Here is a 26,788-nt window from a genome sequence, read left to right on the forward strand (position 1 = left end):
TAGATAACCGCTTCTTGAGAACAGGTTTTAGTCTATTTTTAAGAAGTAATTGCTCTGTAGATTTCTGACAAGTGATGATTTGTTAACACATTGCTCTTGAAAGTTGTTTCTATTTTTGAAACCTTAAGAACCTATTTTGAATATAAAGAAGGATTAATTCATTTAATATCAAATATGATTGTGCATTTGCTGCTGTCTAACACGAGGTACAGTGCATCCGATACTGAATCCATGCTAAGAACAATGCAGAATGTGGTTTCTGCTTTCTGTATTGATTTTGGTGCAGTCAGCCTCCATTAGCTTCCTGTGTTAAACTAAATCCTAAAAATAATTACAGAACATTTTGCGTATTTTAAAGGCAAAGAACATTTAAAAGGCTTTGTTGTAAGGGCTCAAGAAAAGAGGAAAGTCATTTACTAATCTAGATGCAATCAAATAAAATTCTAACATTTTTAATGCTAAAAAAATCAATTTAGGATCCTGTGGATGAAAGGAGTCAATGGATAAAAGGGGAGGAAACTATTAATGAAGTCTATAAAATGTAACAGTTGACATACTGTACTCACACTTCAGTATGCTAATTATGCACCATTGATATCCTCCATTGTTCTACAATATGTCCTATTTTCTGTGCAGAATTAAATAGTCATTACAGAACTCCTCTTGTCGTGACTATTGGCAACCTGACTGCTCTGTGATAAATACTGTAGATCAAGTCTTAAAAGGAAACTCACTTGCTGCCCATTCTCATTCCGATGTGACATCATTTTGAGAGGACAGTATGTGTCCTCATTCTGCTAGTTTAACAACAAACCTCTTTTGTGAATTGCCAAACTTCAGCCCCATGAATATGTTTGATTAGTTGGGATGACATGTGGGATCTAGGGCCAAAAGACCAGTAAACATGCATACTGTACAATATTTGTGCAGATAAGACAGTATTTTCAATCTACTACAAAGCATGCATTACAGATGTACAACTTATATTGCTTCCAATGGTAGCCACACATACTACTTGCATTTCACAATAGTCCTCCTGATGATAACTGGAGTTTATAATGAAGGTATGGGAGGGATGACAACAGCCAGGTTCTTTCAGACTTAGCTGCCATTGATTCACTATTACTGCTGTCGTCATTTCTTCACCGAAAACATAATACTGTATGTTCTACTGTTTGTACTGCGTACTGTTTACTGTATGTTATTCCCTTTTCTCGCTTTTTTGCATTGACCATGGTATGTATCTGCTTTTCCCAATATTTTTCAATGCCACAGTTTTTAATCTTTTTACATTGCAATGGATATTTCAATTTGTTGCTCCAATGAATAGTTCTTGATTTCATCCAGAAATATGTGGCTTCACACATTCAACCTACATCTGTTCCATCTGCTTCTTTGTCTCAGTCCCAGTCACTCACTTCTCAACCTTAGCCAGCCTCATCCACAGGTCTTTTTTCAAGATTTCATCCCATCATTTGCAATGTTACCAGCCTCGTAAGCATTCCTTTATTTCTCCTGCAAACTAGCAGGCTGCTCTCAATGAACAAAAACTTGTGATGTTCGCAAATCATGTGTTGTCCATTCTGAAGCATTTTCTACCATTATTAACTGGACTGTTGCAAAACATCACCAAACTCTTCGTTAACAAATAATTTTATTTAAGGTATACATCAAAGAGATTTGTTTTCTATTTACCTATCAAAGGTATACAATTAACAAGTTCTGGGCTTCCAGTAAACTTGTGCATCTTCTGATATCACTACTGTCCAGTCACGGTGTAAAGCCTAGAGCTGCCCGTACTTGCTGAACCTCTCATGGTTTTTTTTTGGGGGGGACGATTCATTGGACTGTGTTCCAGACAACATGCAGGAAAGAAAAAAAAAAGAGGATGCTACTCATTTTGCATTCGCCTACCGCCTTATTCTCGCATTCGTCACATTCATTTTCTATATGTGGACTGTGCTTCAAAAATAAGCAAGGAAGAGAAAAGAACAGAACTAAAGAATTATGCCACTTCTCACACACCTGTTTAATAAAAATACATCTCAGAATGCTTTTTTTACTCTATCTCTGAAATTCATAAACTAACTGTGGTTATGTGACACGCTTCCGCATCTGGTAATGATGTCACACAGCAAGACAGAAGGACTTTTGACCCCTCAGGACCATCCTTTCTACCTTTTTCCCATGTTTGTTTCCCTTTTCAGCATTCTTTCTCAGTCTGTATCTGTTTTTCTTGATTCTGCTTCCTCTTGTTGGCTTCATTATTCTGTCCAAACTCACTCCTGTGAATCTCAAGCCTCACGCCACCTTCTTTCTTTCGTTTTCCTTTATTTAATCTCACCTTTTCTCCTGCACTCTCTTATATTTCCATTCCCTGGTGTCCACTTCGGCCCTGTGTCCCTTCCTTTCAGCCCCTGCTACTCCTGATGCCATCTCCTTGGCCCCAATACCCCATATTGAAAGAAATAACAAATCCTGTGTCAACTAAGTTAATAGATGTAAATGGAAGATTAAAGAGTTAACTTCCATTCCCCCCCAAACTAGTACTCACTCACTTTTATCTCTTATTGTATTCTGCACATAATTTAGCTAAAACATACGGCTTTGTTTTTCTATGTTTTCTATGTACTCTTGCTCTATATAAAAAGCCTCAGGTCAAAAAAAAAAGTTTAAAAAATCCAATACAATACAAATTAAATTTTCCCCTAACTTTTTTTTCCCACAGACAACAGAGACATTTCAAAAGAATAAGCTGACACTGATTTCATTTGTCTAAGTAGATAAATCATCTGTATTGAACTTGTCTCTTGCAGCATGTCAGTGCTTATCCCTTATTTAATTTGCCGCTTCTTCTGGAAGAAGTAGCGATGTTTAAACACAGGAAATCTGAAGGTTAGACAGGCTCTGAATTTTAATTAGGGTCTGTTTCACTGAGACCTGTCTAGTGCAAGCTTTCTTTCCCTGGAACAATCATTCTTTCCATCTGAGGCTGGCCACTGACTTTCCATGACATTGCATTGCACTGCTGAAAACAGATCCTGAACAGCATGTAAACCTTTTTGTAAAGGTCTGGAAACACATACAGTACACAGATACAATTGAAATGTTTTTTTTCCAGTATCAGCAACAGGTAGGACAGGCTTTTTTGGGAAAAAAACAGGATTTTATGGATTAAATAAAATAATTATATTATGTCATAGTCTTAGTGCATGCTGAAGATCAAACATTGCCAATTGACATAAACATCGGTAGATATTGAACAGACAGAACATTGGGCATCTGACTTATCTATACACAAATAATATTTGAAATTGCTTTTGAGGGCATTTGAGGCTTATTATATCATTAGGTTCATCAAGATCTTTCCATATACAGTATGTTGTAATTCTAGAGAGTGTGGGAAGGAACAGACAGTGCATTTACCAGAAAAGGTTATAAATTATGTTCCACAATAATGTTACTATTGCATTATTTGATGTGAATACCATTTTAAAAGTCCTGAGTGAGATATTATAACATTAACAAAACCATTAAGTTTGAATGGAGCAAAAAAAATCACCGATTTAAAGTGCGTGCAAAAATCAAGAACTTTAAAATTAGATGGTTGTCTAACTAAAAAATCAAAGAACAAAACTTTTATTCTACAATAACTTATTTCACAAGAACAGCTTAAAATACAATACTCTTCATATATAATTTAACACGGGGGAGTCCAGTCCTGCTCCTGGAGGGCCACTGTGTCTCTTATCTGTCCAGTTCCACTAGTTATTGGCGTAACTGGGTCATTTTAGTAGCATTTTGCAGTTCTTTAGACGTTGATTTAAAGAGGCATGTAATACCTGCAGGACTGCAGTCTTACTGAAGCAGGATTGAACATTCCAGATCTAAGAGCAGCATTAACACTTTGCAGCCTTAACTCATATGATCTCAGAAGCAACTCTGGCAGGGTCATTACTCCTGAGCTGGCTTGGGTGAATTTTAAACAGGCACCCGTTGTTCTACAGTAAATGACATCTCAAAAATAGCTGAAAGGCTGGGATAACATCATCAGGAATAGCCACTGTGCTGTAAGTTGAAGCATTTTGGAAATGATCACTCAAATACCCATTCATAGTAATAACATAGGGTATCCATGGCTGGAATCAGACTATAAAACCCTCTGTAACATAGTTGTAATTTGGGGCACTGCAGAAAAAGTATACAGTATCTTGTGTACTGTATGTCTCTTCCAGTGTTCTCCAGAAATGGCCATTTTCAACACAATTAAACTAATCTCAAACCTTCACTCGACTGCACCGTGACTCCTTGCATCCCTACGCAAAACAAGGTTAGCTAGTTAGTGAATTGATATGAAAAATTAAAGGAAGGCCAATTCCAGCAATAATTGGTGTTGCCAGACCAGTATGTGGCATTCTGTCCTCAAGATAATGCAATCCTTTGGTCCCGACAACTTTATCATTACAGTTCCCATGGCACTGTCTGTGCCAGCATAGCTCTATTACCACATGTCCTACTTTTTAGTAATGAACCACATATTATTAGTGCAATTTTAAGTTATTCTTGCTATATATATTATACAGTATATATTATCAATGCTGCAGCCATTAAGCTGTCACAATACGCATAATGACACTATGCAGTGTTGGCCATGTTATCTAAGTTTGTCCTAAGAGATTGACCAAAGAAGAGACATTATAGATCTTGAGATTTAAATTGTTAACCCAATCACATTTCATAACATTTGGTTTAATGTCTTTGAGTATCTGAATATTTTATTAGATGGATTAACATACAAGGTGGGCAAAAACAAATGTTATAGTGGATGTATTTTTAACTTCGATGTTATCATATCTTTATAATAGCGGAGTGATTGATCAGCCTTCTATATAAAGACTGATTGAATAACAGATACTGTATAATATTACTCTTGTTGGTTAATTATGCATGTACTGTTGTTATATTATTAATATATATATTATATATTTGTAGAGTGGCATTAGTGGTTAGTATTGCTGCCTTGCAGAATGGGGTTCCTGGGTTCAATTCTAGACCTTGGGTGTTATCTGCATGCAGTTTGCGTGCATATTCTCTATTTTTGTGTGGGTTTCCTCTGGGTACTCCAGTTTCCTCCCACAGTCCAAAAACATACTGGTAGCCCTAGATGTGAGTGTGCATGTGTCTGTCAGTGGCAGTAAATTCAGCCATCACATCAATACAACTACATATGGTATCTTGTGAAAGTCTGAGTTTACTCTACACTTATATTACTTTGACATCTTCAATTGAGCATTCGAGTTTTGAAAAGCTTAAAAGAGTGTATGCATCATTTTGTAATTTGACAAAATGGGACATCATAGAAAAAGTATTAATACTTTCACAAGACACTGTATATACTCCTCAGGGAAACTCCAAAACATGATTATATGGTTAGATTGGTACAGTAACATGTGCCACAACACTGACATACATAGTACATTCTTGCACAAGAAATTGTTAGCAAAGGAACATGGTTTATTCCATGCAGAAAAGAGAAGAGAGAAAACACAATGTTTCAGCTGTGAATGGAATGGATCCACCCGAAGAAGGCTTCACAGCCAAAACGTTGTGTTTTCTCTCTTGTTCCTTTGCAGACTACGCATGCTGACGCAGCTACCCACCTGAACTACAAGAAATTGTTTGCAAAGTTATCAATGGCCACCACAAATAGATTAGACAAATTTTATTTCCATCAGATTGTCCTGAATGTCAAATAATTGAAATTTCGGATGGATGAACTTTGAACTCTACCTGCACATTATCAGCTCTACTACATTAAATGAAGAGATTTTGCTTATCTGTGTTTTTTAAAATCATTTTACATACTGTATGTTTGCCAGTCTACACTACAGGGATCTTAGGATCATAAACTCATTGAACTTACTGTAAGTTAAAGTAGATCTCAAAGATGCTCACAGAACTTTCTAGGGCACTCCAGAAAATAATACACAACTGATCACCAACCTCCTCCGTACCTGAGGACTTCGAGAATCCCCTTTTATCAAAGATATGCAATCACATCTGAGCGCATGCTGGCTAGGTGTACAGATATTTTCTTATTGGCAAAGCATTCAGAGTGTCGGTGGAGTGCTTGACAAGATGATGGATCAGTTCCACCATATTGGCTTACTGATCCATAGACAGTGTAAAGGATATTGGCATTTGACATTCAGATGTTGAGCCCTGAAGTCTTGTACTGCTGATTAGTCAAATGCTCCAGCTCCCAATAATTAATGTTTAACATCATGGCCTTTCCTCCAGGGAGAAGAGTTTTCAGGAAATTATAAAAGGAGTAAGTCTTGCAAGCAGCTGAGAAAGAAGGACTGCACCTCTGGGAATTTGGCAGAAATCAATGTAAGTGTCAGCATGGGCTAACCTCATTGTCCTTGTGTATTCTTAGGTCACAGCAGCTTTACTTTTGTAAGTGCTGGAAATTAGTGACATTTTTTCTTAGCAAAAAATAAAGCAGACATGAAGACAGGAAAAGAATTAACACTTTTTATTTGTAAAGAGGACTATTTTTTACTTGACACATGCAGAGGTCCTTTGAATTTCTACATTTAGAAGTCCTGCTTAGAAATGAATTATTTTAAGATAAAAACAATACATATATTATTTGTAACAAGTGTTAGATATATATATATATTTGCAGCATCAACAGACATGTCATTTATAACTGTAACAAATTACAACACTTTAATTGAAAAATGATGAAAAAAGCAGGTAGAAGCAGGTGTACTGACATGACAGATATATATTTGTCACCAATAATATAGTTAATGAAAGACTGTCTACCGTGATTGCCACAAGCTATTTGGTGTTGTGACCACAGCAGGAAACAATCCAAAATGTACAGTACATCTGCAAAACATGCTTTACACTATGATACACATACTGTCTTGAGAAGTTTTGTCCGATTCCTCTCATAGAGCCTGGACAAGTCATGTTCACTGATATCTGAGCCTTAGATACCACATGCCTTATCAGTTCTTCCCACAAATGTTCCATTACTGTCATATTGTAATCTCTCAAGGAGGTTACATGAGCACCAAAAGGACATACGTTGATTTTATGGAATGCTATCACATTATGATAAGCCTGATAAGGAAGATCTTGAGATCAAAGTAGCACTTCATAGTCAGAGTTCTTCAGTGAATGCACCTTCTAGGGTAATAAACTTGGACCTCCCCATTGAAATGTCCCCCAATTAGCACATTGTTCTACGTGGCTGGATTGCACACGTTGGTACACATAAGGTAGTCTACAAAAAACCTTGACTTATCAACAAAGAAGACACAACCAAAGTTAAAGTGAGGCATGGCCCAACATTCCTGTTACACAAAAGTCTTGTTCTCTTGATATGCAGGTCATAGTTCATTACTTCACTTCACTTTATCACCTGTACTGAAGTAATTCTCCCACCAGGGAGAGGTGGGTCTCAGGAAACAGACACAAAAACATAGCCGTAAAGTAAAACACAGGGGTCATTGTGGTATTTACAAAGTGCAAAACACAAAAAATCCGAGACCTTACTGAGATCTTACTAAATGTTTCTTAAATGTCAGCTGCTCGGCAGCAAAGCAGCTTACCTGGCACAAAATATTTTTTAAAAATCACTCAGATCTGAAAAAAACCTTCCCGCACTCAAAGTCCAATGTCCATGGTCTTGTCAGTCGGTAGTTTCTTTGTCCCTTTCTTCCTCTTATCCAGAGGTTGATGCTAACTGGAAGTTTTTACTTCCTGATCCATCAACCAATTGTCTTCTTCCAGTTGGTAACAGGTGATTCTCTATTGTTTCCCACAATTTGGTCTCTGCACTCCAGAGCCAATAACAAGTCAGTGGCAAAGTCAAGAGATAAAAACATTTACAGCCACTCATGAAGGTGAGCTCTCTCTCATCCTAGCATTAATCCCGCATCAGCAGGGTCCGCTTGTGGGCACGCCCGTCTCCATTTGGTGGTTTGAACCAAATCTTTGAGCTGACGTTGCCATTAAATCCGACCGAGAATACTCCAACCGGTGCGTTGCTCCACCTACTGTCGGAATGGGGGAGGGGAACAAAGTAATGTAGCCAATTCCCAATTCATAGAGGGGGATTATTAGGAGGCATGGGAAATTTGGCCAGGAAGCCGGGGTTACACCCCTACTCTTTTTAATGGCCACAGAGAGTCAGGACCTCGGTTTTACGTCTCATCCGAAAGACGGTGCTCGTTTACAGTATAGTGTCCCCGTCACTATACTGGGGCATTAGGACCCACATGGACCGCAGGGTGAGTGCCCCCTGCTGGCCTCACTAACACTTCTTCCAGCAGCAACCTTAGTTTTTCCCAGGAGGTCTCCCATCCAGGTACTGACCAGGCTCACACCTGCTTAGCTTCAGTGGGTTGCCAATTGTAAGTTGCAGGGTGACATGGCTGCTGGCCATGAAGGTGAGATAACATACTGTATTTAACCTGTTTTACATCAACTTCATTTTTATATGCCACAGTACCCAAAATGGAATTTGTATAAAGAAAGTTTCCAGTTGTCTTCATGAGATTGTTGTTATGTACAAAACACATTTAATCCATATACTCTACCCTCTGATATCTCGACACATTTATTTATCAGGAATATTTCAGATAAGTTAGAAATCATGTCATAAAGAACCATCAGTGACTGGATGGAAGTCCTAATCAGTGTGGTCCCAGATCCTGTCCTTATTACACAAGCAAGGTGAAAAAAGGATCTGTCATAGAGTGAGATAGTGGGGGTATAATCAGGATGCAGAGAAGTCTTTGTCATCCAGGAAAGCACCCTCCTGACTGCTGCTGTTTCCCGCTGAAATCCTTTTCTGATAGTAAGAATTTATATTGTTGAAATCAGATTGAATTTTAAAACTGGATGTTAACAGTACCTAAGCCCACTGATGATCATGATGATCATTGCTGCTAGACTGGAATAACATTTTCTCCACTACTGCTTAAATTTAAACAATAACACAATCTAGCCTTCTAAAATGCATTTATTAACAACATGTATCAAATATTAGTAATGTTATTAAGAAACGAACTTCTACTCTAGAAATGTTGAAGAGTTCGATTTTTCCTAGTTTTTGCATGTTTTTGTAGTATGAATTTGAAAATGAATGCAATGATCAGTTTTTAAAATTCTTTCTATCCTGCAGTAAATTCTGAAACAGAACATTGTGCAGAACAATTCTTTCCTACTTTACTGCCTACAAGTCTACATTTTGCCTATACGTTATGTGTCATAAAGTGAATATCTTCTATTAAAATATTATGAGAAGAATCTAGAAGGAAGAGGTGCTTAAATAAATCACCTAAAGCAAAGTTTAAACTAGATGTATTATTTTTCATTTTGATGCTATAAAATATTAAAGGATCCTGCAGTCTTAGAGACATGTTTGACCTTCAAAGAAGCAATATAATCCTGTTATTATGGTATTTATGTGGTTTTCTTCTCTCACTCTGTCAGAGTTATAAAAGATTTGGATACTCAATTAACTGTGTTGAAAATGACACTGCCACTGAGAGGCAAGTTCATATATTAACAAATATAATTAGAAGAGACAAGAACCTATGTTACTTATAAAGGACTGGCTTGGAAATGTTTTAGCTAAAACAGACCTTTCCTTTTTGGTTTATTTACCAGATGGAAGCAAATAAATAATGAGGTAATATAGCACAAAAACTGAAAGAATGACTTAATAGAAATTTAGTGGTCTTTGAGTAGAACACAATATAATAATTTGTTCCATTTTAATTTGCAAATCTAATGTTGACATGCTAAAATAAAAATGTAAATGCTCTGCTACCTAGCTGGAACCTAGGTTGCTGGACACCACATTGAAAGGTCAGATGGCTGTTGCAATTCTGTGAAACAGCATCACAGATATTTCAGTTGCTCTTAGTACTCTTTAATCAACAATGCACATTCATTGTCTCTGGCAGTTCAGGATCACGGTAAGTGTTGATTGGCTTATCAGGGTTCAGTTCAGAATTGCTTGTGTTATTGACACAAAGCCATTTCTATCCAACACTATTAAAACCAACATGCAGTCCCTTACAAAAGGATTCAGACCTTTTCTATGGTGTCCCGTTTTGTGAAATTAAATTGTTCAAAATTTCTGAAACTTAATATTCAACCTGAAGACTTTAAAGTGTATGATAAGGTGACAATAAATGGCTGATGTTACGTCCCAGTGTGTGTTCTGTGTGTGTTTTTTCTGTTATGTCCACACTGTTGACCCTTGATTGTTCTCCCTTCCCCATTGGCCCACCATTACACCACACTTTCAGTATGACGTCATCATCAATTAGCTCTCAGCCAATCAGAACTCATTTTATTCACTATTTAACATGGAGGCTTTCAGAAAGAAAAGGCCTTTCGTTTGACTTCGGTCCCGTTTGGTTATCGCTTCGCTTCTGGTTATTGCTTCGGCTTCGTTTGTTGGTTTGTTTTGCTTTGTGTGTGTGTATTTTCATATAGCTTCGGCTTTGTTGTTTTGTTGGTTTTTTGTTAGTTTCTTTGTACTTTCGTTTGTTTATGTGTTCTTCCTTGTTTTGTCATTACCTTGCCCCAGTGTTACATGTTCAACTTTTGTGTTCTTTTGTACCCTGCTCCTGTTTATTACTCTTGTTTTCCCTTATTTGTCTTTCTGGTTCACTTGTGTTTTTGTGTGAACTTTTGTATATAAGGTTAGTTTAGGTTGTTGGGTACACTTACACACTTAGTTGATTTTGTATTAGTACACTAGTTTAGTACGGGTGAGTGCCATTTGTCTTGTATGGTTTTGGGTAGTCAGTGCAGGTTAGCTAGGGTGTTGAAGACGCCGAAGACCGTGTGTTTCGGGTTTTCTTTTGTAGTCAGATTAGCTTTCCCTCACTGTCCTAGCCAGCTCCATTTTGTTTGTTATTTTCTTTTCTTTGGCACCAATCTAGTTCCTTACTCTTGTTATCATATTTCCTAGTCCCTCACCAAAACCCCCCTGCTTCCAAAAGAAGTATCCTAAATGTTACACCCCTTTACCCCTAGACACTTGGGGTCGTAACAGCTGAACACACTAAAAAGAAAACATGAAATATATTGGTTGCATACTGTACGTATTCAGACCCATGAGTTCTGATTCTGTTGGGAACAAGTTTGGCAGCAAGGTCCATTTTCCTTCAGTCCTTGGCAAGCTTTCCTACTTCCTGTTGATGAGAAACACCCCCGTGATATTGTCACAACCATGCTTGATTGCTGTGTTGGTTTTGTGCTGGATGTAATGTTTTGCAGTTACACCAAAATGTTGCAATTTTATATTGTAGGACCACAGATTACAATATCGCTTAAAGTATATGATTTCTTGCACAATATATATAGGGATTTAACATGGGCTTCCCACTCCAACATACAGGCCAGCTTTGTGCAGTGATGGGATATTGTTGATTCACTGACATTTTCTTCCACTTCAACTATTGAAATCTGTAACCCTTGGAAAGCTGTCATTGGCCTGAAAATGGCATTCCTCACTAGTTTCCTCCTTGTCCATATAGTCAGTTTAGAAGGTACGCCTGATTTAGGTAGTGTCTTGGTAGCTGTGACATACCTTCCATTTTTTAATGATTGAGAAGACTGTGGTCACAGGGATAATCAGAGACTAATATTTATTGCACTCTTCTCCTGATATGTTCTTTTCAATGACTTTATCCCTGACATGCATTGAAAGCTCCTTAATCTTTGCTTGAAATTCTCTACCTGACCAAGAAACCTTATAGGGATAGATGTTTGTACTCTGAAATCATGAGAACCACTAGCAGTACACACACATAGAGGCCACTCAACTAGCTGCATGGCTCAATAAAATATTTTTGTGCACTAAATTAATTAAATACATTAATTTAAAAATAATTCAATTTAGGATGTCCTGAAAAACACAGATTTTGATTGCTTAAGCAATCATTATTTTCCATTTGTCTTTAATATTAATTTAACATTTACGTATTGCTTTTGTTTTTTACTTTCTTGCTTTAAATATGTAGAGAAGCTGGGGATTTAGAAAATATTGATTTCTACATCAGAATGTCACTGGTGCAAGCTTTAAAGCAACAAAATGTGAAAACTATGCAAGGGTTTGGATAGTTTTGCAAGGTATTGTTAAATTTGCCTGTTTAGGTTGTTTCTTGCAATCCTATTTATTATTAAAGAAATACTCTACAGTCTTTAAATGCTTTAGGTGGTTTCCTCCAGCCTTCAATATTTTCACATTGAAGTAACAAATAGTAATAAAAAGTAATTAAAATTGAACATTTCATGAGCTGGATGAATGATCGTTATTATAATAAAGTTTTGCATATTCCCTTGCTCCTAACACTCTATGACTTTGGAATGCTTCCTTATCCTTCCTTTCTCTCCTTTGTCAGAATGCACATTGAAACTCCTATGACTTTGGAATGCTCCTTTTATATGTAAACGTTTTAAATAAAGAAAAGACTTAGGGTTTGTTTATGTCTTTAAAGGACATTAAACAGATACCTAATTCTCTGTTTTCTTGCTGTACAGCTGTGAAATGTTGATGATATTCCAGAAGAATTAGTAGGAATGCCAACACTCTCTACACATTAAATAGACATGGGAATCATTTGCAATGTTTTTGAATGGGGGTGGGAAGATTACACTTTATAAATGGATAATAAGCCAGCTGCTAATACATTTATAAAGTATTTTAGATGGAACAAGCTACCTTCTGCAATAACCCTAGGGAGTTGTGCAACAAAGAGATGGATGTGTTACCATTTGGAGATGTGTGCTTTTGGAAGCCTTGTGAGAATAGAAAGTATACAAAATAAGAAAAGTAAAAGCAGGAAAGACATCCACAATGCAATTCTACAGTTTATGGAGATCATCCGTTTTGAAAATGGACTCATTTTGCAACATGGTAATGATTCCAAATATACAACAAACATATTCTAAAGGTACTCTAACAACAATCCCACAAAATATTCTCTTGCTAAATAACTCAAAACTTTATGTAGATAAAATGTTTAATTTAGTTATTTAGTGGTAGGCTATTTTGTGAAAAGGGACACCTCATAATATTTCACACTGTGTAGCACTGCTGACTACATATTTTTCAATAAAGCAATTTTTTTTATTCATCAAAGTTACCAACTGCATTTATATTAAAATGATCAATGTCCCAAAATTGAAGAGCAATGCTAATGATGTATGTGCTGACAGCAGTCTGCAGACTGACATTGTTGAGATAAATAGTCCAGTCCTGACTTAATTTTTACATATATGATGCACATTCAGTGGCCATTCATATACATTTTCCAAATAGAAGAGCTCCTGTCAACATTTTTAAAATGCTGTGACTTCATTTTGAATACTGCAGTTTTTATTTTTTTTTGCTGAGCGCAACCTAGGTTTTTTTGCTGATTTTGTCATTTTCGGCAGTCACCATATAATTCTGTTTTATGGACTATTACAGATTGATACACATGGTAGAAAGAAAATATGAAATGGTTGGCCTTATAGAAAAAAAATGTTTAAAAAAGTATTCATGCAATACAAAAACAATTAAACTTTTTTGCAGCTTTCTGTATTTCACAATGACATGAATGTTGCTATTTTGCACAGTTCTGGTTTCGACTAAAGGGATAGCCATTTCCTAGTATAATTCTTAAACCCTTGTGTAATATAAGGCCCAGTGATGAATTATTCAGAAACACCGATATTAAGTTTACTACCACTTATCTGTATTCTCTGTAACATATGCTGATCCTCTCCCTGAACAGTTTTTGTCAATGCATACTAACCACTGTCCCAATAGTATAACAAATGTAGTGTCAGGAGTTTTAAGTAGGCATTTTTACTTTCTTGCCTACCTGGATAAAAAAACAGTAATTTTAAACCTTAGTGGAAATATCTGATGCCTGGTTAAGTTTTATACATGTAATATGTGGAGTAAAAAATTGGGAAGAGAGAAGTGGCTTAGTATCTTTTCCTTCATTAGTGCTAATAACCAAAAACTTCCTATACTCCTGCTCAGGTTGGAAACAAAGGAAAGACAATTTTTGCCTTTACCCAGACTCTCCTGCTTCTCTTACTTTATTTACAGGCCTGATAGAAAAGGGATCATTACAAAAATGTAAGCCATGACAGGGGCACATATTTCTTCCCTGAAATAGCTGAAGGCAAGTTGTTTTTCCAAAGAACTTTCTCTTGATTTCAGATACTGTCGGCTTCTTCCGCTTTCTGATGACTTACTTGAAGGGAAAAATGCATACATTTTCAACATCAAGAAGAAAAGATCTGGGCTACTTTTCCATTACAACAAACACGTGTTGAGACTCTTACATCTGTCTGATGAATGTTTTTAATAACTTGCGTATTCATCGAATTTCTGCTCTACCTTCCACTTTTACTTCCTAAAAGCATAGACTTCTCATCTCAGATCAGAGTGGACATTTTAAAACAGGCTTCAATCCAGAAAGTACTCGTGCCACGTACGGAGAACATACTTGCACCCTACAGCAAAGCTTTTCATGGTAGAGGAAATGTTGACTGAGACTTTGGTCGAAAAATGTCAAGGTAGGCTAAATGACCCCGATGACAGGTCATGCCATAATAATATATTATGGCTAACTCACCTAAAGGACTGGGGGGGGTGACAGTCCTTCCAAATATCTCTGAAAGATGCTTCCTCAGTGGATTCTAGCTCTCTCCTCATCCTCATTAGCTATGATCAAAATTTGAGAGATGTTACCACATTTCTTGTGGTTCCCAGGATGAATCCATTAAATCCTGCACATTGTATTCAGGTACCCAGTCCACACTAAAGTTGCTGTTCAATACCAGCCAAATGAAGTTGATGGTCACTCTTTGTAGATTACTTTCAGCCAAATGCAATCAAAACCAAAGCTCTTTCCCCATTGATAAAAGTTGCCAAGCAGGGCTGGACAATTTCTTTCATTTATATTTTTATTTTATTTTTCTAACAAATGACCCCTCCCACCACATGCCTCCCTCCTGTCCCCACTCGCAATCACAACCTACACCTCAACAGATGAAAAAGAAATAAAAACTTAATTGGAAAGCCTATGGCTGCAACAATGATAGGGCTAGGAAGTGATCTGCAGTGTTGAAGATCTAATACAGTGGTACAAAGTTATTGTTTGAATTCCTCATGAGGGCTCATTCTTTATGATCCTTCCTACATAGATGACAGTTCTCATTCTGAGGGACAGAGTGATGTTATTTGACTGCAGAAGAGCTGGTACTCTATTTTAGATAAGCTGATTTTTATATTCTTTTGCTCCTGGTGTTTTACTGCAGTTACCATTAAGTATTCAATGGGGTGTTGTATGACTGATATGTTGTATTTGATATGACTAGATTATATTTCATTCCTTTTTTTCTTTTTGTGCATTGTGGGTGTAAATAGAGGTGGTTAAGGTGGAGAAAGTATGGTCCTTCATTCTGAAATTACAGGTACTTACCTTTCAGGCAACTTTGAGGAAATACAGTAGTTGTGCTCACAGAATGACTTACTTTTCCCATTTCTTGTTTTTTTCCCCACTCAATCTGCACTAGTTCTCTTTCTACACCAGTGAGTAGAAGTTGAGAAAGCAACAGTATTCCAGTGTTTCCCCAGATGCATGGCCTTTCTCTTGCAGGCGGTACCTGCAGTCTCTCACAGGCCTCTGTGAGTTGTAGAAAAACTCTAAGACTAGAATTTCTTCAGTTCACATACAAAACTGTTATCAGACCTCTCTGAATATAATTTAATTATTTGGGCTGATATGAATGCTGAATCATTCATTTATTTATCATGAACACAGCAGGGCCTCACAATAAACACTACTTGTAATGCTCTTGTAGATGTCCATCTAACTCTGAGCTGGACAATGCTTGCTTCACATTTTTGTGGAATAAATACATGTGAAAATAATTTTACATTCTTTCTTCTTGTTCTCTAGGATTTAATTCATTTTAATTTTGCAATTCCTTGTCTTTCAATTTCATAACGTGGATGTCCTTCTCTTGCTGTGTTTAGATCACCGTGCATTCTAATTCATGCAGCAGGCCGGAACAAAGGGACAGGACGGTGCTTCAACACTACTCTGTTATAAAATGAGCCATTTTGACTTTTTCAGTCAAAACCTGATGGATTTCTTATTCTAATCATTGCCCAGTGAGCAATCCTCACATTTTATTTATAAAGCCATTCACCAGGAGCACTATTTGCCTCTAATCTTATTAAATCCCTTTTGTGTCAAACTAAAGTCGCAGTTCTTCAGCACACATTAAAAAGATCATTTTCTGAAATGGTTACACTTTAGTTGGCTATCACTAAGAATGAGCTCTGGTTTGATTAGATAGAATACACAGTTTGTTTCATACAGTACAGGGCTACGCAGAATTTATTTTTTGGAAGACTTAGCTGTCTTCTAGATTCAGGACTCTGTATGAATGAAAGCATGTCTTGGGGAGTGAAATATCTGTGATTATTCAGTTAAAGTAGGCACTACTGGTTGTTCCATGGATTTGGTGGTACACCTTCTTTCCGTTTCTTGCCTTTTGGTATTAGCTTGGACACTAACTTCCTAAGATAATATACACAACTACAGAAAGTGGCTTTTTACTACAGATAACCCTACAGGTTTTATCTCACTATTAATGAAAAAATTAAATGGACTCCTATCTATGTAGTTGTTGTCGACCTCTGTCCCTAATAAATATGTAAACTAGATTATATGCCAAAGTGCTCACACTTTAGATTTATGTGAATACATTAATTTAGCATGACAAAAATGGGTCTACCTTTACTCCTTTAGCCAAAGATAATGTTTAATTTGTCCTTTATAGTAGACATACTGTAGTGGATTTTAAAACTCCGAGTGCAATCCTTTAACTTGCTGAACATGTAGTGGATCATTTAGGATGAGACTTTGGTTGGTATTAGAACATACAGTATGTGTTTAGAAACAGAGCTCATTCAGTTGATAAAATAATATAAGCAAACTACTCAGTGAAGGTGCACTCAAGCACAACATGTCGTACATTGCACACTCCATTTCCAGGGGCACTCAAGAAGTGTGACCTTTCTCTCCTCTATTGTTTGTCAATTCATTAAAGCCCCTCACACAAGTACTAGACCAAAAAGTGCAAAGCACTGCAACTCATTTTAATGCTGATATTTTATTAATGTATTAGGTTTTGCGGATAATGCCAAATCAATGCTTGGCCTTTTCAACAACTTTAACAATTTTTCAAATTCTTAGTGATTATGAATAGCTCACTGAAAGGTTTCCTTATACCTATAAACATACCAAATGGCTAAACAATTTAATTGATTGTGGTGTTGGGATCTACCTTTATACAACACTGTGTTAAGAAATTCAATTAAATTGGTTAGAAAAATTTAGATTGGAGAAAAATTGGAGAGGAAAATCCATACACTACACTGTGAGAAATACTCAGGTAGATTCAACAAAATCTTCAACAAACTTCACACTATATTTTTGGTATAGTGATTGCTGATTATTAGGACAGTAGCTAGTAATTGCTAGCATATTACAGTACTATATAGCTTATTCTGGTACTATGTCCTTTAACTACCCCTGACACAGGAACAGAGTGGTAACCACATTCTACTTTTTTATCTAATGTTTCTGATTTACCAGGAGGTCATATCGTTGGTTTTCCTAAGTGGTCTGACCTTGTATTCCAATATTCTATTAAAAAGATGCTTTTAAATAGACAACTACCTTTGCACATAGCAGAATGGCCCATCATAAACTTCATTATCTCTTTATTATTTTAACTATGTCTTTGTTCTTCAATATGTGCATATGAAGTTCACTGTGGTGCAGAACTTCCTTATTATCCCTTGCACATTGTGCTGGATATAAGGGGAAGAATAATAGTACATGTCTTCTCATAATATACAGGTACTCATCAGTTAAGATCCCCATATAAACTACTGTTGATCAGTGCCATCTCCTAAGGTCATGCCTCCCGCAGATGAAGACACTGTTTGGAAGAAGAGGCCAATTTGATGTTGGCCTCTAAAAAAATCGGACCAATAGTTGATTAATTTTACTTTTATGCACAGAGCAAATATTTTAACTACTTGGAAATGTTTCCTAATGGGACACAATGACACCCCACAATGTGCTGTGTGCCCTCTGGGAGCGGAGAGGGAAAAAATAATTCTTGTTCTCCACTGTATAGTTTAAATAATGGTTAAATGATGGTTCATTCATCGTTTTTGTCTGTACAGCTGGCATCACTGCTGCTAGGAGGGGTGGGTATGGAAGAAAGGGGAATTGTTTTCCTTGAGTTATTAATTATAATTTTTCATGTTCTTATAGTGGATTTCTTTCTCCAGATATAAAGCTAATAAATAAAATGATCAGCTGAGGGTCTCTTTAAGTTTAGATTACTGGATGCAAATGCCATCAATAAATGTAATGTGCATAGTAGTTTGTTTTGTCTATAATAATTCATGTGTGTATTAAATGCTGGCTTATTAATCATTTATTCATTTGAAATGTGTTATTGATCAACCCCTTAACTAAAATGTGATCTATATGAGTACACCAAATTCATCTTAAGTTGCAACCACGCATGGTGTCACGATTGTAGTCCCTCCCCCTTAAGGGCGCTCTGGCTCATTCGCTTTTTAGTTGATTTTGTGCACCTGCTCCCTGTTCCTGCCTCCCTACAAAAGCTAGACGCTTACTCTGTTCCGGGCTCTGCATTGGTTTCCTGAACCAGCCGAGTCCGGGACCTGGAGCGCCTGGTTCCGTTCCCCTTTTCCACCCCCCGACCCTTCGCCGGATCCCACTCCGGTTTTTAACTTTGTCTCGTCTGTCTACGACCCCTCGCCAGATCCCGCTCCGGCTTTTAACTTTGTATAGTTCGTCTTGGATTGATCACCCGGCTCTGGAAATTTGCCTCACCACGGATTTCCCTTTGGACTCCCTTTTGGACTGTTATGGACTGTGCCCTGGACCACCCCCACCCTGTTCGTCTACCAGCCCTGTTCCTTGTCTCTTTCCTGTGTGTGTTCACTCCCTTCCGGATTGTGTCATCTGCACAGGGTCCTGAAAGACACATAGTTTGGAAGTTACTTTCCAAATCATTGCTCTTTGCGACTTTATTTGCTCTCATGATATTTAGTTTATGTTGATGCAGTAGAATGTTTATACAGTACTTCACAGCAAAGCACATCTCCTGCAATTATTTATTTATTACTATCACAAAAAACATTATGTTTTAAAGTTTATGCTTATAAAATAAGCATTTGTCATTTAAAAATGTTCAAATTTTTCTTTCAGTGTGACATACTGTAAAATGAGGACTTCAAAAAAGAATATTTGAGTTTCAAAGACTCAGAATTTGAGTAGTTCTAAATAAAGCCCCAGTTGTATCAAATTCAGTTTTGGGAAACTGGGGATCTTTTCCCAAGCTATTAATTTGATGATCTTTATTCTCCTTTTATTCAGACTATATCATGTAGCACTTACTCTGTAATGTTTGAGATAGCATTTCATTTTAATGTTACAACCTGATATTTGCAAATCCAGTAAAATCCCATTGCTAAGGCATGATCAAGAATACATTATCCAGGCCTTCTTGTCTTTTAGCTCTTAAGACCTTGTACATATTAGAATGTACTCCAATGCAAAGGCAACACAGTGTTTATTGACAGACAGTCCAATATGCTTATAGGATTCTCTCCTTGGCTACATTCAACACAGGTTAGAAAAGTGAAATTGTAGAAAACAAATAAAGCTTCTATCTACTCTCTGATTACAAGCAATCAGGAGACAGCACAATGTAAAAAGTGCTCCTTGGACACGGTTAATCTTGATGTGACAGCAGATGGAGCAAAGTAATAGTTTATATTTATATGCATGCACTTTTGAACAATACCCAGACACCAAATTGTCAACATAATGTCACACTTTCATTTCAGAATGAAATGAGCACTGACTCTGGATATATGTTGCCTCATTATGAAATGGAGATGATAGGACTGAAATACAATGTATTAATCAAATTCCTCATTATTTAGAGCATGACAGTATCATTTATATTCCTTATTTTATTCTACATTTTAATGTTATTCCCTTCTTTTGAAATATGTTGTATAACAGGAAACGTATTTTAGAACATAAACTCTTTTTTCACCACAGGCATTTTAAAAGGGCTCTTCCTGACAATTAATATTTGATAAATAAACCAGAAAAACAAAAATACAGAAAAACAGATAGTGTAGGTTGCAACGCAGTGTACAAATAAATGGCTAAAAAGAAACAAGAAACAAATACAAATACTGAAACAAATACAATCATAGATACCATGGAACTGTGCCCTGGAAAGCAAAATATAATGACCATATGTCCGCCACAAGAATCTACTAATATGGGCATCACACATTTTAAATGATTCTACATAGTTCACTCATGAAAATTGTTTTAAGTGATTAAAATTTGATTTGTTAATTTTTATTCAAATGATTCTATCTGTATATAACAGTGTGGATTTAGGCACTTGGGGATTTCAGAGATCACAGTTAACAGTTAACAACAAAACCAGGTTTTTTGGGGGTTAGAAAGATTGGCTGTCCCAGAAAGTTTTCTAAAGTTTAGTAAAGGTTCAAGTGAACTGGATGCTGTTTTATATGCAAAATAAAGCCAGAAAAAACCCCAGGCCTTCAAGTTCCATTTTAGTTTGGAGTAAGATGAATTGGTCCTTTGAGCCATTCTAAATCCATACTAAATCCTTTGAGCCATACAGAAATGGGGATCTTACACACTAAATAACCTTTATTTGGGACCATTTAATCTGTGAACCATATAATTGTTATGGTTTCTGTTGGTGTGCTGCAATAAGCCTGGTAATCTCAATCAACTAAATGGATGAATACATAACCCCTTGCACAGTGTTCACAGTTTGTTGCTTTAAAGCTTGCTCTCAAAGCATTTATTAACAAATTCATATTTATTACATAAACAATTACACATTACGATCTCATTCAAGTGGTGAATTTCAAGACAAAATTCAGCTGTGCTGACTAAGGAGCTTTTAAAACCATTCAGGAATAAAGATGTTTAAGGGCACAGGTCAGTAGAAGGGTACCGTATTTAAAAAGTATATACATATGAAAGCATATTTCAAGGATTCTCAATATAAATTTGATCATGGTGAGCGCCCCATCATCTCATATCGCCAACCACCTAATTTGTGTAACCTTCTTGTTCAGATCTCCCTTGAGTGCCCTCAACAATCATCCACACCATGTATTTTCTCCTGCAACAGAGCTCTTTGCATCACCTGCAAGTACATATCTAACACCACACTCATTCAAGGCCCCTCAGGACAATTCCGGATCACCCAGGCGACCTCATTTACTGTATCTCTTGCAGGAAATGCCCAACTATCTACGTTTGGGAAACCGGAAGGAGACTAGGAGACCGCTTCAGAGTACATGTCAGGGCTGTGAAGATTAAAGATTTCTCCTAGCCCATAGTTTCTCATTTCACCTCAGATGGCCATGATCACACTGATCTCTCCGTCTGCGTTCTCAAAGAAGGGTTTCTTAACTCCCATAGCAGAAAGACGTCAGAAACAAAAATTATACTGAAACTTGGTTCACATCTTCTCTATTCACATGCAGGTTTCGACTTCACCTCTCTCTTCACCTCTCTCCACTTTGCACTCCCTGAGTGACCTCTCTGCCTCTCCCCTGCTCCCGCCTCCTCCACTCTTCCAGCTTTTGTTCTCCTATGCTTTCTAATCTTTGCTGTCTGCCCTGTCTTTCTCACACCCGAAGAAGGCTCCACAGCCGAAATGTTGCATTTTCATTCTTCTCTTTTCAGCATAGAATAAACCTCTTATTCCTTTGCAGCCTACCCATGCTGACGCAATCTACCCACCTGAACTACTTTTTGATGAGGCTGCACCTAGGAGTCAGATCCAAGCCATTTTCACGTGCCTTATTTTCAGATCTGCAACTGAAACAATAAATATTAAGTGTATTATTTATGGCTTTAACAGAAGAATTAGCGAACTTTCTGTTTTCCAGAAATGTAATCAAACACTATCTAGCAGAGTAACCATTTACAAATGATCAATTTTAAGATATCTGCACTGCAGGGAGATTGAGAAGATTAATATTTCCTGGCACTGTGGGACAAAGTTTGATTTTAAAACCTGCAAAATGAGGGAAGTTCAGAAAATATCACTATTTCTAATCAGAATTCACATCTAATCATTACAATGATGGAGCTATAACAATCTGCAATCAACAACACATTGCACGCAGATAAAAAAGGGCTCCAATTGACTGACAGAGAGGGGATTGTGATGTAAAATGGAAGATTAAATTTGTTTATGTAAAAAAGATAGGATGTCTTGTGATACATGAGGCTTTCAAAGAATGAAAAATGTATTATCTAGTTATATTATGTTAAAAATCTCTCAGTCTCTCAATTGTGTTATTGCTTACAGGACCTCAAATAAAATTAGGACAGCTGAAAATCTGTTAGAAGTTTATATAGTGGTTCTAAAGTCCATGCATCCATAACCACTTTGAACATAAATCACTAAATTATTGAGTACTGGTATCTACCATTTGTGTTTCTTGCACTGTACTGCTGATTCTGACCATCTGGAACTGCCAATTATTTCTACCTGCAATTTCCGATTTCCCCAATAATGTAGATCAAAGGCTTTTCACTTCTCTTCTACTACTGACTTCTTTCATTATCACTAACCGATCCTGGGTTCCTCATCCATAATAATACCAACATGTATTACATGCTCCTTCTTTAGACATTTCAACAAATCTGGGATTCATCTTTTTTTGTCCAGGCTTTGAAGCAATCCACTAAAGGACTTCTCCCATAATGTTGTACTTTATATATGGAATTGTCATTGCCTTATTTGACTTTATAAAAGTTAATGACCTGAAGTATATTGATATGGTTAATGTTGCTCATGCAATTTCCTAGAATAACCCAGGTCGATTTCCTACAATATGCCATAGACTATTTTTGATGCTAAAACGTATAGTCATTTTTTTTTTAAAAAGAGGGATACATTCTAAGTCTATTCTATTTAGTGAATACCTGTGCTGGAGTTATGATGATACAGTATTTTTCATTTCTGTGTTTCAGTACAGTATATCAGAATTATTAAGCCTTTTTGGACTAATTGCTTGTCGAATTATGTTAAATGAATGTTCTGCATGTATGAAATAAACACTCACTCTGACTGGCAATGTTTGTTGCCTGTTTGTACCTTTAAATATCAGAAACTATGCAAAAATGACTTAAGGTCTTTACTTTCAAGGATTTTAAAGGTTGGATGAGTGATATTTCCAATTGTCTCTTCTCTGGATTTTTTCCTGTGAACCATTCTATGACAGGAAACATTACACCATTACTGATAGCAAGATACTGCATGAGTGGTATCAAACAACAGTAAGACTAAATTGATCACAGGCCTTGAAAGGACTGTAACTGTAGTCAGAGCTTGGGGAAAACAAAAAAGCTGGAAATATTCAGACAAACTGCATGTCTGACAGGTAACTTGTGAAGCCAAGTAAAGCAGTATGGAATAACATTTTTTGAAAGAAGTGATACAATTTAAAAAAATAACACTTTGTGAAATTTATGTTACTATGAGTTCAATGTACTGTGAAATAGACTTCTACTGATATACATATTCCCAATATGGTCAAAAGTATCTGTGGATGTCACATACTAAGTCAAAGTTGTTCAACACTCTTAAACAATTATAAGGAAATACTTACAATACTATGCATGTCATGTTTACCCCCACTAAAGCACCACAAAGCAAGCTAATATTGCCATGGCAACCAGCTTCACCTATGCCTGTTGCCATGGATTTGTTATCAGACAGTAACCTGTATCACCTGGGGAAATTTATGACCACACCTCCCTTAGGTGGTCCAAGCTACTTAAGGTCTGTGCTCTGGTATAATGTTTACTAGGAGCCTCTCAGTGGTTTGTCTTGAGTTTCTGTGTTCCTGACCTTGTGTTTCCTGGACTCCTGTTTTTTCTACGTTTTAGACTTCACCATTTGCATTTCCCTTGGTACTATACTGCAGTGTTTACTTCCAGCTACAAACCTCTCTTTGTTCCTGACTTCGCTATCGTACTGTGTTTGCCTACCCGAGTGCTTCGCTTGCCAGTTTTCCTGGGCACTGCACTGCCCAATCATGTCAATGCCTAGTTCATACTGCCATGCTTTATTTCTTATCTGCTTCTGGGTTTTCTTCTTGCACAATGAACCACTGCTTAACTCCATCAAGAACAGAAAATAGTAAACTGTAAAACCAGATTTTAAATCTACTCATGTAATGACAACACAAACATACATTCTCTGTTGCTACTAATAAAACAAATGTTCAGGGGGAGGTCAGACCCTAATCTCTCCCACTACTTCTTATATATGTAATAACGTTTATGTCTTGCACATGTAATCTTTATGCATTCCTCTCTTCTCCCCATTATTACCCTTGCATCAACTCCCTGCCTTGCTCATTATGAAAGTATTCCGACGGCACTGTCCGTTGATCAGGTTACCATGCTCTCTAAGATAAGCCAATCAAGCAACTAGTTAAAAAAAAACACCTTATTCATTTTAGATAAGGGTTTGATTGAACTACTGAAATGCAAATAAATACATGTTTATCTGATCCCTGAAACTTTTATAAGATGATAAAACAAACTAATTTTCCCTACATTATACTGTACACATGTCATGTCATGTCACTTACCAAACCGCTTTATACCATACGGTGTTGTGGGAAGCCGGAGCCTACCCGGCAAGCAATGAACGCAAGGCAGGGTACACCCTGGACAGGGGTGCCAATCCATCGCAGTGCAAGCCAGTCATACATGTGGACAATTTGGAGGCCACGGTAAAGGCCGAGGGGGGAGATTTGGCCCGGACACCGGGATAACTTCCTACTCATATTGAGAAATGCCCGGGGATCTTTAACGATCACTGAGAGTCAGGACCTTGGTTTAACGTCTCATCCGAAAGACGGTGCCCAGTACAGTATAGTGTCCCCACCACTATACAAGGGGATTAGGACCCACACAGAACACAGGGTGGGTGCTCCCCGCTGGTCCCATTAACACCACTTCCAGCAGCAACCATAGCTTCCCAGGAGGTCTCCCATGCAAGTACTGACCAGGCTCAACCCTGCTTAGCTTCAGTGGGTAGCCATTTGAGAGCTGCAAGGTGATGGCTGCTGGCTACTGCACACATATAAATTACAATTTGTATTCATGATCATGAGGTTAATTTGAATACTATGTATGTTATACATTCTATTTTTGTGGTATTACCTGCGTGCATTTGATCATATTGGAATAAAAACATACTACAGTATGTATTTAAACAACTGATTTCCAATAGCCGTAAATATTAAAGAATGCGATTAAACCATAAATATTAGGACTTAGTTTTTAACAGAAATTTGGGATCTGATTCTGATGTCGCCTCTTCCACTTTCTTTTGTATATTTTGTTTAAATAGGGCCTAACAAAAATGAGACATTTACCAAAAATACTCAAAACACAATTTCGGCTGTGGAGCCTTCTTCGGGTGTGAAGAAGGCCCAAAGAAGTTTCCACAGCCAAAACATTGTGTTTTCTTTCTTCTCTTTTCAGCATGGAATAAACCTATTACTTGTTCCTTTGCAGTTTACGCACGCTGATGCAGCTACCCACCTGAACTACTATACAACATGCAAGTTCCATATTTACAAACTAAATGTCTTGGAAGCTTTTGTCCTTCTGTCATAACAGACTGTTATGAAATATTCAAAATCTTACATAACACCTATACATAAACCTGCCATCTGAACCAAACAGAATGCCACCTAGAGTTAAATCTCTCTCTATAAATCTGGATACTACAAAATGAATGGGAGCTCATCTCCCTGTTCTAAAAAATGCACTCACTAACACTCACTAGGAGAGTCTGTTTTTAACCTAGGCATTCTTTATAGAGGAAATCAGAGTTTCCTAAAACAACAGAGAGGCAAACTCTCTTAACAAGGTTCAAGTAGTTAACTCAAATCAGGTCCTGACAAAGGATCTCCTAACTAGCACTGTTTCTCTCTTCTCTTAGTGTTTTTCTGTCCATCCCATGTCCTTCCTTTTCCCTACTTTTTCTGTCTTTACTCTTTTTTTGTTTTACACTGTCCTCTTCTCTACCTGTCTTTTTATCTTGTGTTCCTGGACTGTTGATGACTCCGATTGATTTACCAAAAGACTAACCAAAGTTAACCAGACAATTTCTTTGATCAAGGTACTTCAGACCTCCCCAAATTCAACAAAGACCTCAGTTCCTACTTATTCTTTCTTGCAGTTTCCACTGCAAATTTGACAAGAGCCAGGTGTTTACCATTGTCCCTGGATTTATTAGATACATTAATAGCCAGCCTTTGTTTCAACCACTTTGTAATCTTGCATTTTGTTGGACTGTTATGATTTCAGTTAATTTGAAACCTGGAGATTTGCTTGAGAAGTGTAAGATTTTCAATTTGTTTTCTCCTGAAAAAATGGTTACATTGGCTGTATCTTTTGAGTCATTTTAGTTGCATCACCAATAAAGATGAGTGAGTCAGTTCCAGAGATAGCCATACATACTCAGGCCAAGCCAAGACATTATACTGTATCTACCATTCTTCACAGATGAGGTGAAA

This window comes from Atractosteus spatula, chromosome 1 (genome assembly GCF_055471065.1).
Source record: "Atractosteus spatula isolate fAtrSpa1 chromosome 1, fAtrSpa1.hap1, whole genome shotgun sequence".
Lineage (NCBI taxonomy): Eukaryota > Metazoa > Chordata > Actinopteri > Semionotiformes > Lepisosteidae > Atractosteus > Atractosteus spatula.